General features: G+C 31.9%; 1 long non-coding RNA gene across 1 annotated transcript; it reads left to right on the forward strand.

The window, feature by feature from the left end:
- Window positions 1-1,812: 1,812 nt before the first annotated feature.
- Window positions 1,813-3,879, forward strand: LOC134699262 (uncharacterized). Its single transcript, XR_010103539.1, has 3 exons — window positions 1,813-2,855; window positions 3,359-3,425; window positions 3,799-3,879. It is a non-coding gene; the product is annotated as an uncharacterized LOC134699262 (long non-coding RNA).
- Window positions 3,880-13,242: the final 9,363 nt, after the last annotated feature.

The following is a 13,242-nucleotide window of genomic DNA, read 5'->3' on the forward strand; positions in this document are numbered from 1 at the left end:
AAAGCACAGTTAAACGAACTCTTTTTCACTAGTTACTCAGCTGCAAGGTTTTTCTATACCATTACATCATATTTGAATCGAAACGGTGCACTGGAATTGTCTAGACGCTTTGAAAATTGCCGTTGAAAAATTCGGGATGATAATCGTAACTCGGATAAAAAAAATCATCGTAATTATGGTATCAAAAAATGCGAAGATAATCGTAACTGGATAGTGCTTTATTGATATTGACACTAAAAACGTATATCTGATAGCACATGATGAAATTATGGTGATGAATTAATCACGTTTCAACATCTTATGACCTATCTTTTTGTGGATATATAGTGGGAGATATTATGGACATAATTGTGCAAATCGTGATACAAGCATGAAATTTGGTATAAAGGTTAACTAAATGATACTTATAAAAAATCCGCTGCTGGCCACAAAAAATAATCATTTTTTCAAGATGGCCACCACACATTTTGAAAATGGCGTCATAACAAATTAGCCAATATTTGATAATCCTTTAAAAGGTGTGTTATATGTAAAATCCATTGTTAGATATGATAAGAAGAAAATGACAGTTCATAAATAACGACTAGACAATACATTAATGAAACTTAAGGTGACTTCCGGTTTCAAAATGTCGGCTAACGAGTAAAAAATTTTGATTTTTTTTACTTTCAAGAAATTTTACAAGGGATTTTAATCCTTGAAATATGTGTTATGTATAATAATTCAATGTAAGATATGATAAAACAGTTTCTTAGTACGACAAAACAACACATAACTGAAGAAAAATAGTGGTTTCCGGTTCCAAAATAGATGCAAATACGTAACAAATATTTTAATAATTTTCATCAACTTAACAAGTAATAACACAAGCATGAAATACAAGCATGAAATCTGGTATACAGGTGGACTAAACGATAATTAAAAGAAATCAGGTGCTGGCCATCAAAATTTTCCATTTTTTCAAGATGGCCACCGATCATTTTGCATATGGCGTCATATCCAGTTGTAAATCTTTGAAAGTTGTGTTATTCGATAATCCAATGTAAGGTTTTATTAAGCGTAAATTACAGTTCCTAAAGTACGGTAAAAAAACAACACATAAATGACAAAAAAGTGATTTCCGGTTTCAAAATGGCGGCAAATTTTTGAAAATGTATTTTTTTTTATAATTTTCATCAACTTAAGGTAGCTCCCGACACTAAGGGAGATAACAACGTTTTACTGATGTAAAACTGGTTCCCGTTAAAAAAAAAAGGATATATCGCCTATATATCTAGGTCACGGTAACAGTTCCAATGTCGTCTGTTGTTAACGTGTGTAAACAACTTCTAAGTTACAGCCCATCGCTCAGAAGAAAGGAAGGTTTATCAGAAAGGATAAATGCATGCGTTCTTTTAAAATAAAGAATATGAATAGCTTCAACTTGAAAGTTCACACAGTCTTAAATGATTCTCAACTTATAAGATCATATGATATAAGTTTTTGGAAGTTGGAGAAATTCGGCGTCCGATCACAGACAGTGACTCTCGGTTTGACGAAACCTGGAAAGAAGGTCGAAGGATAGCTCTAGTTGATCACCTATTGCAGAATAAGTTCGTTAAGATATAAAACTGTCCCCTGCGGATACTGTCTGTGAACGGAAATACGACCGCCAAGGCTTGGACCAGGAGCCGAGGCGGAGGCCGTGGAGCATTTTGTCCATACCATATTGTTGTAGCTGCAGTGAATGTAACCTGCTTATCATACATGTGTAACATGTGTAACGAGGAAAGAAATGGAAATTGTTATCAATTCAAAAGCTGTACATGGTAAGAGTTCAATTTTCTCTTTAAACATTTTAATTTTACTGGGTGGAGAAGGTGTATGGTTTCATGTCTTGAATAAATGAACCTGCCCCACACCTCTCTTTTTCTTTCTTCAATTCCCCTCTATTATGGTCTGGGGTTTATGTGGTTTGAGGGTAAAAAGCTTTATTTTGAGGGGAAGTGCTGCTCAAATTTTTTATGAAGCTGGACTTAGTAATTTTTCTGGAATTTTGCCCCTGGAAGTTATTTATATAAATCATTTTTGCAATGAACACAAAGACATCTATACATAAGGGACTTTTTAGTTTTGCATCCAAAAGGGGAGGATTCTTTTGTAAATACTTATTTGGTAGCAATTATATAACCATAAATAAAATTAGAATTGAAAAAGTAAACAAATGCAGTCACAATGGTTCATTCACAAAAATAATGTTTTACAAACTTAAAATATTAGTTTTCTTTATTTTATCATCAGAATTTCATATTTAATAAGTCTTCTTTTGCATGTGATCAGAGACCAAGTGGTCTGATACCTTACATATTTAGTCATTTAAAACACCTAGAATAATGTGTAGAATGCAGAATAATGCATGAAGGCAAAAAAGAAAATCAAGAAGGAGGGGGGGCACCCACCCTCATTCCACATTATTAGAAATAAATATGAGTCTGTGATCTATAAGAAAATAGATAAACATGAATTCACAATCATATTATATAAATATAAATTGAAAAAATCAATTGTAATAAAATTATGAACTAAGTCTAAATAGTTTATAGTTTATCTAATTAACCAATACATGTGCCATGATGTGCAGAATGACATTTCATATCATATTTTTCAGGAATGATACATGCAGGAATTTGTGCCACACATTTCAACAATTTATTTAATGGATTGAATGTACTTTATGTGAATTCATCAGCCATACTTAAAAAGAAAAAGGAGAATGAAACTGGAAAGAAAATATTTGCAGTTGCAAAAGAATGCTGTAAATAAATTCAAAAGAAGAAACAGTTTTAAACATGGTTAATTTAATGAATAATTGGAAGGTAATTAAATCTTTAGTCATATAATTTCAAAGTTGTTTTTTTATAATTTTCCTAAGTGGATATAAAGTATAATGAGGACCATAATTATATTCATATTTGCACTTAAGCAGTCATAAAAATGATTTAAAAGATCTTGGAAATAATTTCAAGTTTAGGGTAAATTTTTTAAATCAATTTTGTGGTAAAGCATTGTTATATATATACTTAAAGACTTTTATGTATAAAACATGTCAGAATTTGTTTCAACAAAAAATATTGAACTAGAATTAGTAACATTTGTATTTATTAAATGAAATCTATATTAATGTATAATTTCAACAAATTTAATGAAACCTATTTGGTTTTGAAAGCCTTTATACATATTATTATTACAAATTTCATTGTTAACCGTCTGAGTTTCCAGTTAATTTTAAATGTAATATGTTTCAGCTATAGTATTTGAACACTGCATGCACTTTCATTTATATATATTTGTAAATTTTGTTACTACTTTTTTTCATTAGGTTGAAGCTAGTTTTGTTGCAGAATGGCAAATGTTTGGTACTGGTTGAAACTATGAAAGTGATACAGGTAAATTTAAAGAATTTAGGCTTAAACTTTATTAATAGAAAAGATATTCCCAAATGTCAAGGTGAAAGTGGACATTGTAGATTCTAAACAACCATGTGAAAGCAACAGTCTTCTATGGTGAGAGGATGCCATACTTAGCAATGATCTTGTTATTATATGGAATAAGATTTTTTTTCTAAGTTTCAATGTGAGTGGATTTATAGTTTTTTCATTAAAAGAAATGGCTTTTTTATCATTACATTTTTGTATTTTCATTATTTTGATATTGAACAACCAACATTGATAACAAGTAATTTAAAACTCTCACTTATTATAAATCTATATAATATAAATTTACTTATTTAAGTTTTTTTATATTTGTTATCAATTGTAGGTCCCATGGTAATCATTTAACAGCAGGTTTTTAACAGCAGTTATGCAGAAAAATGAAGGATGACTGTCAATGGTAAATACATACATTTTAGGATGATTACATGTAGTTACCTTTGAGAAAAAACTTGAGGTTTCATTTGATACTTTTAATCTAATAATGGTGTTTTGCAGGCATTTATAACATTTCTTTTTGAACAATATATTTTGTAGACTCAACTATAAAATGAAGGATCATGTAAACTTGTACACATATGTCACTGACCTACATTTTCCACTTCATTGACTTTGGTAACATTAAACATCCAATTTCATATACAACAAAGGTATATCTCAGCAACTAAAAGGTGTCAGATCATGCAAACTTATATATACACTCTCAGAGTCTCAGTTAGTAACTCAGCTTCCAGGCAAAAGAAGGTCACAGTGATTCACATTTTACACTATTGATTTGTACTGTATTTTATAATTCAAATACAAAGTATATTATCAAGACTGCCAATGGTTCTTATGTGCCAAAATTATGAAAATGAAGATAACTATGTGATGTAGATTACTTATGTTTATCACAAACTTGGTCACATGCTGTATATGTAAATTTATACCAAAAAGAACAGTTCAACTGTATTGATTTAAGGTAGGCAGTAAATGTCACACCTATTAAATATACATGTAGACCTTGAATTTGCATTGGAAACTATAATGCTGCCTATAGCATATATATTGTCAAGTGTCCAAAGTGTCATTGTACACATAACAAAAACCACTCAAAAGGATGTCCATCATATGCAGAAGCAATATAAAATGCATACCCATCAGCTGACCTAATTATTGCAATCACTTCAAAAACCTGGCCATATATCATATTACAAAATGTATAAAACACTTAAGGAGTACCTTTGTTAGTCAGGTATAATATAATCTTTTTAAATTGATTATGTAATGCATGATTGGATTAATTTTGCACTCACTGAAATAATATATAGTATTAAGTAGTTTATTTGTATATATTACACCTTTTCATTACAAATAAATAAATTAACCTTTCAGGTAAATGCAGCATCAGAATATATCCCCAGGAAAGTTTACCCAGAGAGTTTGGGAAAGTATGAATAAGAAATTAGAGAGGGAAACACTTACAGATAACCAGAAACAAAGATTTCAAAAGAAAAGAATTGCCACTAATAGTTATATGATATATCTGACTGGGAGCAACATGTACTATTCAATATAGAAGGATTGACAATTTTGACTGAGAACAAAGTGAACTTTAATAATGCTATGACTATCAATCAATACTTGACTGAATCAGAGGAGTAAACTATTTACATATTTGTAAATATAACAATTATATGTTTGCTTGATTATTGAGGCATTCAAAATAAAGAAAGTTGAAAAACCTTTGAAAAAGTTATAATTTCATAATTTTTTGGTTATGTTACTATGACAACTGAAATATATAATGTATTATCATTATGCTTCATCAACTTAAATCATTTATTGTGGAAAAGGTGACAAAGTCTTTTTATCCATTTACTTGCATGACTGTTATCTCAATAAATTAAAAAAAACAATATTTGGTGATTTTTGCTAACTTCTGACTAATTTATTTTGCTCATTTAATACCACAGTAATGCTAATGTAAGCTGCATTATAATGTATCATAGTATTTGTTCACATTTACATAGAAGCCATGTGTTGTTGCTCTAAAATCATGGGATTTGATCTTCTATTGTCTGTTTGGTTGTAACTCTTACACATCAGAACAATGCACAAACTTGAATTTTCCAACTTCGTGTCCTGTTGCCATGGTAACCTTTGTTCATAGAAACAAAATAAATGTTCTCATTTCATTGCCTTGTGAAACTATTATTCTGTGAAAGTTTAACAAAGGATATGACAACATATGTCACACTTTGGTGAAGTTTGGTCACCGATGATGAATGATATACAAAAAACTGCTGTTGATCACTGTTTCGTTAGGGGTCACAAAAACGTTTTTGGGGCAAAAAATAGTCTGGTGACCCATATTTTTTTTGATTTCTTTTCAAAGCTCATTGTAATGACCATCTTATGTCAAATTTAAAAAAATATTCATTGGACCATTTTTTTGGAAATTTAAGAAAAATAGAAATTTTTAACAAAATCTGTGTTTTTTTTGGTGGTGCAATGTTGATGAAATTGGAGCTGAAATCAATTAAAATGAATAAAACTGCCATTATTTGTGTTTTATTTTCATTTTAAATAATAATTTTGTAATAAATGTAAAACAAACCTTTCAAAATACTTTCAAAGGCTTAAAAAAAATCCCGAGTTTCTACATCAGGTATGTTTTTATGCATACACGTGATATACCAACTTTGGCGACCGTTACCATGGAAACGAGTCTGGTGACATACTATTTTTAACTCAAATTTTTATAGAGGCCATTGCATAGTATATGTATGCAAATTTAAAAAAAAATTCAATGGGGGGAAAAAAATTGCTATATCTGTAGGGTGCCACCTTAACAAGTGATATCACATTCTTTGTTAAGATCAAATGCCTAGTTTTATTAGAAAGACAGGTTCGTTATCTTAAAATTATCGGACAGTAGCCAATAACAAAACTCGTGCAAGGAAGGACAGAACGGTAGCATTTACAGTCAACAACACAACTGGATTTTTAGCCTCCTCATCTCAAAAGTTCCCGACAGGAGGATGCAACTTTAACGGTAGCCGAAGAAGTCCTCGATTTTTTTCTTTCATCTAACCCCAGTGTTCATGAATTGGTACATAAATCAGGCTGAGCCCAAACTTATCCTCCTTGATACGCTGCTCTTTGTATGTGCTCCGAAAAAAAATTCTTGTAGGCGGAACTACATCACAATGCCGCTGTTTCCTGGGTAAAAATGTACATCGTGCCTTGTTAACAGCAAATAGTGATGTTGTTCTGTCATACATGATACAAACAAATGCTTCTTTTATGTCCTTGTATGTGTCTTTATACTTCAGCAAAGAAATAAGTACGTTCCTTACATGTTGAAATACTTCCTATGTCATCCAAACTGATCTATTTCCTTAGTGTCACATGCACTGCATGTATGAATGAAAGAAAGAGTAGCTACACGAGGACCAAACGCATTTGATATTCACGTACAGGAAGTCATCAAAAGTCTTCATTCCTGCCAAAACCTATTCAGTTTGTTCCACCATATTTTTGGAGTGCTGTAATTCTTAATACTACTACATCTGTGTCGGTGCTACCTTAAATTACCGTCCTACAGCAATTTTCATTATCAGGCCGAACATGGACAAACATTCGTATATCTGCTTCTCCATGCTTACAAGGGGTAGCTGGAAAGTATCCTTATTAGTCTCTACAGAAGCATTTCTGTCGGCCAGACACTTGAAACATTTCGTTTCGTTGTCATCTTCATAGAGAAAACAACTCCAGAAACATACTTTTGTCTTCTAACATCTAGCCTTTCAATGATTCATTTAGTAAATCTGACACAATATCTACTTTTGAATACTTATCGATGCAAGATTTTATTTAAGACCGTATAACACAATTGCAAAATCATCCAATATTGATATCCTACAAGGTGGCCTGGAATTAACCATTGCTGCTCTATCAACGATAAATGCGTTAGAATTTGGATCTGCAAATTACAAAATGTTTCAAGTTTATCCATTTGCACCGATGTAATGCCACTGTTTTAAATGACATCCGAAGACAATAACGGGGTAGCAGTTTGTCTTTATGGATTAAGAAATATTCCAAAATCGATTTGTCCACTGCGACAAAAAATAGGAGTCTAGAAAAGATCTCTAAGAGCTCTAGCTTTGTTTTTTACAAAAACGTTTACAGTTTTATTTTACCGACATAATAGGAGTTGTTCTTTTTAATCTGGTTATAAGAAACCGGTTTTTGTATTTGCTTCAAACGATCTTCAAATCATTTGCCTTTGATCTTTTTAAAGAAACCCTTGTGTGTTCATTAAGTCGTTCATCTATTATAGAATGCCGCAAACCACAAGATCTTGCAAATTTATCTGATAGTCTACTGACTTCTGGTCTAGCTACCATCAATACGTCTTACTGAGATCTTCGGTTAAACCTATGACAACACATCGCCCTTTACAATTGCATTATTCTGTTTTTGTCTGATCAATTGTGTTATAAGAAAAATATTTTCTGGTCTTACGTACAGTAAAATTATCATTTCAAAAATCAATTGCCACCTGTGGGTGACTTAAGAGAAGGGAAGCCATATCTCGGAGAAGGTCGGTCGCGATCGGAAATATGTTACACGATCAAGACCTAAATGAATGCAGTATCATGCTTTATATGGACTGTTTATACACAATCTGACTCATGAAATAAGCATACTACAAAATTCACAAGAAGTTCTTATCTTATAGTTGAACGCCAGGAATTGAACTGTGGTAGAGATGACTTTATTTTCAGTCTATCAAATCATTGAACGTGACTATAATTTCTGTGTTTAGCTTTCTTAAGCCGATATATACTTTTCAAGCTAAAACACATAGAGTTATCTGATGCGCGTGTCTAGTCCTAGGTACATTTGAACATACATACAAGAATATGCCGTTCTAGGTGTTGCAATAATGGTTTTAGTGAGGACACATGACACATGTGTCCATCTACCTTCACGTAATATATCACCCAGAGTTTTATAACAAGTCATTTCAATGTGAAATCCACCTTACATGACGATAAACTTATCTTCTCTGTACAAATCAGGCAATTCCCACTGAATATCCATTACCAAAAGTGGCTGATCTGCCGTTACTATTGATGTTTTTCTCGATTTTACCACATTTTCCGTCTTATTCATCAAATACATGATCATTGCAACTGAATTGGCTTGTTTTTAGTGGCATCATAGATTTTACACTTACTTGCTTTTTAGAGTAATGAGATGAACTACGATTTATACCAGTTTGCCCTGGTAGTGTATACAAATCACTCATTATGTCTATGAAAAGTTTGCGCATGCGCAAAATTGTAAAATTATGTGTGTCATAACCTTGAACAATGTTATCAAACCAAATCATAATATCATTGAAAATCCCAAATCACTTATTTTATAGTAAATAGTTAAAATATTTTTTTTTAATTTTGTTACATTTTCGCGCATGCGCAAACCCTGAATGTGTCAAATACTCATGTCTAGTGAATTATTCACATGTAAAGAAGGTAGCTACCAAACCTGATAGCTGTTTTTCACTGAAAGAAGGTAAACTAAAAGTTTTCCAGAAAAAATCAGTATTTTCAAATTGAAAAAAAACAGCCATTTTAGAAAACGGCGGTGGCCATCTTGAAAAAATGATTTGTTTTAATGGCCAGCAGTTGTTTCTTTAAAAGTATATAATAATGATGCTTTGTGGTAATTTTCATGCTTGTATCATCATTTGCACAATTCCCTCGATTTTGCCTGCTAATATCTTTCACTAGACATAGTATAATTCATCATAATGGTTCAAATGAAATCAGCTACATACTATTATATCATAAAATTGGAAGGGTGAACAAGCTTTAAGAAATTTGCATATGGGAAAAACACGAACTATGTTAAGATACAGAAAACTCCCAAGAACTAGGAATCTCACAAAATATGGGAATGAGCGATGAGGCAATTTTATAGGAAGTTATGATATATGGCAATAATTGTCAGGGTAAACGCATGTGTCACCCTACATCAGATTTGTGATTAATAAGATTGAGAATGGAAATGGGGAATGTATCACAGAGACAACAACCTGACCATACAAAAAACAACAACAGAAGGTCACCAATAGGTCTTTAATGTCGCGATAAATTCCCGCACCCGTAGGCGTCCTTCAGTTGGCCCTAAGAATGTTAAAGAACATTGATTTATCCTGAATAAAAACATAGTAAATATAATAATTATTGTTTTAAATCATTTAATGCAGGTGGCTATGTGTGCTATTTCTTCTCCCGGGAAGCGACTACTGTTTCAATTCTAGTCCATACCCGTTATGCCATAATGAAGTAGGAAAGACGTTTTATATTCGCTAGAGACAGTTTGACGAGACATGAAACAGTTTTGCACTTTTGGGATATGGGATATTGCTACCCCCCCTCCTTTTTCTCCCCCCCCCCCCCCAAAAAAAAAAGCCACCTTAAACGCGCACATAACATTGAAACTTTTAAAACAATTAGAATATCTACTAACCACAATACCTGACCCGACAGCTACTTCATTGTCAATATATTGAACAGGTACATAGATATAGGAAGATGCGGTGTGAGTACTAATGAGACAACTCTCCATCCAAATAACAATTTCAAAAAAGTAAACCATTATAGGTTAATGTACGACCTTCAGCATGTATACATTAAAGGTAATACATATTTTTGTCTGTTTTAAGGGCAATTTTCAATTAAGTGTGAATTTCAGACCTAAAAAAATTCAAACCAACTAGTCAAAATTTTTATTTCTAGAGTTATTTTGAATACCTCTATTGTAGACCTGTTTGTAGATAAAAATAAAAAAATGCAATCTTAAAAACTCTTTAAAAGTTATATCATTATCATAATGTATGTACTGTACATTTGTCCAATACGAAACTGCTTTTAAACGCACATCTTATTGCATTTTAATGTCTCCTATAGACATTTTAGTTTGTTTTACTTTATAAACTAGAAAGATTTCATTTTTTTCTGAATGTAAGAGTGTCGATTGGACAAAACCGTTTGGATCGTAGTGGACAAAAAGTTTCGTAGTTGACATCAACCCTATACTATGTTGATAACATACTGAAAATTACATTAAACTAACCCTTGCTATTTGTTTTGCACGAATAGAATTGAAAAATATAAAAATCTCCAATACTTGTTTCGTAGGTGACCGTTTTGTAGTGGACATATTTACATGGGTTTTCCCCCACAATCTCCATATTGCAATATAGTAACAAGAAAGATTATATTCATCAAAACACGTATTAAGCTGTACCCTGATTTTGTTTCATAATTTTAGAACCAGATACTGAAGGAGATTTGAACCGTTTCGAAGTGGACATTAACAAAAATACGGTATCACTCTGGTCTATTTGATGTGCTTTTTTTGTCAACAGTTAAAGTGCCGTTATTAACACATCATTTCTTTTGTTCCTTATGTTTATATATCTTGCAAGCATTGAGCATGAATGTTGAATAGGGCGTCTAGTGAAATACCAGGAATTAAGAGCTTATTAGACCCTCTAAAAATATTATGTTTCTTTGCTTAAAAAATGTTAAATCTAATTCCATGTAATGACTGCACAAAAAATTACTTGTAAAGATCAAAAACATTAATCTAATTCCATGTATAATGACTGCACAAAAAATAACTTGTAAAGATCAAAAACATTTTTGTTTTAAAGTGGCTGGGACAAGAAATCACGGTTTTGTAAAAAAAAAGAAGCCAATAAATCGAGAGATATAAGTAAATTTACCTTGAATATTAACCTGTAAGTTTCTTCATTTTTTTAATTTTCCGTTAATGTCATCCATTAACTGTACATTTGCATTTTAATACACACAATACCATTAAAATGCTGAAAGACACATTTAATTTAGGAATCTGATGTACAGTAGTTGTCGTTTGTTTATGTAATATATACGTGTATCTCGTTTCTCGTTTTGTTTATATAGATTAGACCGTTCGTTTTCCCGTTTGAATGGTTTTACACTAGTAATTTTAGGGCTCTTTATAGCTTGTTGTTCGGTGTGAGCCAAGGCTCCGTGTTGAAGGCCGTACTTTAACCTATAATGGTTTACTTTGTAAAGTGTTACTTGGATGGAGAGTTGTCTCATTGGCACTCACACCACATCTTCCTATATCTATTAACCCCGCCGCATTTTTGCGCCTGTCCCAAGTCAGGAGCCTCTGGCCTTTGTTAGTCTTGTATTATTTTAATTTTAGTTTCTTGTGTACAATTTGGAAATTAGTATGGCGTTCATTATCACTGAACTAGTATATATTTGTTTATGGGCCAGCTGAAGGACGCCTCCGGGTGCTGGAATTTCTCGCTAAATTGAAGACCTGTTGGTGACCTTCAGCTGTTGTTTTTTCTGTGGTCGGGTTGTTGTCTCTTTGACACATTCCCCATTTCCATTTTCAATTTTATGAGTCAACAAAACATAACTGACGTAATTGGGGGAAAATGGCAAAAATAAGAGTACAGCAATCAACATTTGATTATAATTTTAATCGCTATAAAACAACAATTATGCCAACAAAGAAACACAAAGGACATATAGACAAAGCATATTTTTTTTTGCAAAAACGAATACTGTGGATTCATTTATATTCGTTGGATACCAATTTTCGTGGATTTCGTGGGTACAGGAAAACCACGAATTCAAATGTTCAACGAAATACAAATTATTCAAAGGAATGAGTGTAGACTTTGCCAAAACCACGAATTAAATATCCACAAATATGTAAGTTTTCCTCAAACCACGAAAATTGGTACCCACGAAAATAAATGAATCCCTGTAATACCAATATTTTAAATAACACAATGACAGGGTGTATAAATAAAACCTCACGTCAAATGGAAATCACCAAAAAAGGCAATGAAAGAATACTATGACACGTAATTTAGATGATAAAAAAGTCAGTACCGATAATCGATACTTCAAGACCTCCATGCTTTATCTGTGAAGTTAACACCAAGTATGCATCATTATGGTCCTGATATTTTTCGATAAACTTATTTCGAAAATAGACGAGACGTTCTTGGACATATCCCTTGTTCATAAAAATTCTGTTCAGACACTGATGACGTTCTGCAAAGTCTGAGTAGCAGCTACAATCACTTTGTATATTAATTACTTTAACTCTATCTGTAATATCTTAATGTGCATATCGTGTGTACTATGATCAGGTTGTTGGTCACCTCTGTCATGTTCATTAGTTTCGGGGGAAACTAGCGGTAGTTTAGATAAAGTCCAAGTCGCTGGAAAGTTTACATATTTATTTCACATCCATATACTTCAAATATCAAAACATAACTGAATAACAACATACAACAAATATAAAATACAAATTCAAAAGACTGATTGACATACGGAAAATGAACCAATCAAATATCTTTTTATTAAACAATATTAATTCGCGTTTTGCCGAAAGCGGGATTAAGGATTAAAAACATGCTTCGTATAAGTTTGTCAAGAATGGCTTTCGGCAGTTATCACTTAGTGTCAATTTATCTATATTCTTTGTTACAGAACCTTTTATCATAAAGACGGATATAAATCTTAGATAATTAATCTGAATGAAAGGATTATAGTTAAGTGTAAAATACAAGTAACGTTTGAATAGCGTAAAATACCATAAACTAATAAATTATTAAAACGCAATGAGGACTCGGAATAATTGATAAAAAGCAAATCTTATAAAAATATACAAAATCCTAAATGTGAACTTTGAA

The sequence above is a fragment of the Mytilus trossulus genome, unplaced genomic scaffold, assembly GCF_036588685.1.
Source record: "Mytilus trossulus isolate FHL-02 unplaced genomic scaffold, PNRI_Mtr1.1.1.hap1 h1tg000050l__unscaffolded, whole genome shotgun sequence".
Taxonomy (NCBI): domain Eukaryota; kingdom Metazoa; phylum Mollusca; class Bivalvia; order Mytilida; family Mytilidae; genus Mytilus; species Mytilus trossulus.